The sequence below is a fragment of the Rhagoletis zephyria genome, unplaced genomic scaffold, assembly GCF_001687245.7.
Source record: "Rhagoletis zephyria isolate East Lansing unplaced genomic scaffold, Rhagoletis_zephyria_1.1 Rzeph_scaffold_74456, whole genome shotgun sequence".
In the NCBI taxonomy this organism is placed as follows: domain Eukaryota; kingdom Metazoa; phylum Arthropoda; class Insecta; order Diptera; family Tephritidae; genus Rhagoletis; species Rhagoletis zephyria.
In genome coordinates this window covers 1-1,225 of record NW_016231505.1, presented here as the reverse complement: position 1 = coordinate 1,225, position 1,225 = coordinate 1, and the positions used below count along the sequence as shown (strand labels likewise).

Here is a 1,225-nt window from a genome sequence, read left to right as displayed (position 1 = left end):
ACAATCGAAGAGTTGCGTCGAGAACTGAGCGAAGCGCATGAGGGTGATGGCGCTGTTGCCACGGTAGAACCAACACCAGCAGTGGCGCCAGTAGCAGCGCTGACCGAGGATCAAACAGCTAAAGAGGAACGTGAAAAGCAATTGGAGGTGCTTAAAAAATATGAAGAGCAGTGTGTGGAATTGCAATCGATCGTGGAGAGTTTACGCTTGCAGTTAATAGAGGCACGCACAGCGGGCGAAGAGCGGAGCGGCGAAATAACGCAATTAAATGAAGAGTTGAAATTGTTAAAGAAGACTGCAAGCGAATTTGAAAACTTGCTAAAAGAAAAGGATTTATCACACGAAATGGAGGTTAAGGAGATAACGCGTTTGAGAAAGGAGTTGGAAGGTAAATGAATGTTGAACGTTTTTAAGCTGCAATTTAGACTAACCTTATCTTTGTTATCTTACAGGCAAATGCGATACCTACGAGGGTGAAATGATCATTCTGCAAACGCTCGTCACTGAACAGAAGCAACAACTAATAGAAGCCTACAAGGAGCATGAGCACGAAAACAACATGAAGCTCTTAGAGCTGCAGGAGCGCGACGAGCAAATAACGCAGCTGCGCGGCGAACTCAAAGAACTAAAGCATTCGCTAGAATCCGCAGGCGATCAGTTGTCCGAAGATCTCCGCAAAGAGTGCGAGAAACTGCGCGAAGCACTGAAGATAAATAAGAACTTAGTGACCGAGCAAGTCAATGAGCTTTCAAATAAGCAAGAAACCATCGAAGCGCTAAATCAACAAATAATTGACTTGTACAAATCTATGGAGGAGAATGCTAACAAAATCATTGAGAAAGAGGATGAAATCAACGACATGAAAAACATTATCGACCGCAATACTAAAGAGCTGGAGCATTTGCGCAAAGATAACNCCAAGAGTTGGAAGCCAAAGTGAGTGAGCTGGAAAAGGGTAGCTTGGAAGCAATGCAAACCAAGCAACAAAATGCAAGCCATGAGCAATCGTTGGCAGACACAGTAATGAGCCTGGAAGAACAAGTCGAAAGATTAAAGGCCCAACTCGAAGCGAAAGATAAGGAAGCCGCAGAGGCAACCGAAATCGGTGATAATTTGAAAAGCCAACTTGAGCAATTGGAGCGTTCCTTGTCGGAGAAGAACAGCGAGATAGTACACTTGCAAGTGGCGCTGGTCGATGCGCAAGACCAAGCCTCAGGTTGGGGTG

General features: G+C 45.1%; 1 pseudogene; it reads left to right on the top strand.

The window, feature by feature from the left end:
* Positions 1 to 3: 3 nt before the first annotated feature.
* LOC108357319 (protein lava lamp-like) lies at positions 4 to 1,219 on the top strand (annotated as a pseudogene).
* The last annotated feature ends 6 nt before the right edge of the window (positions 1,220 to 1,225 follow it).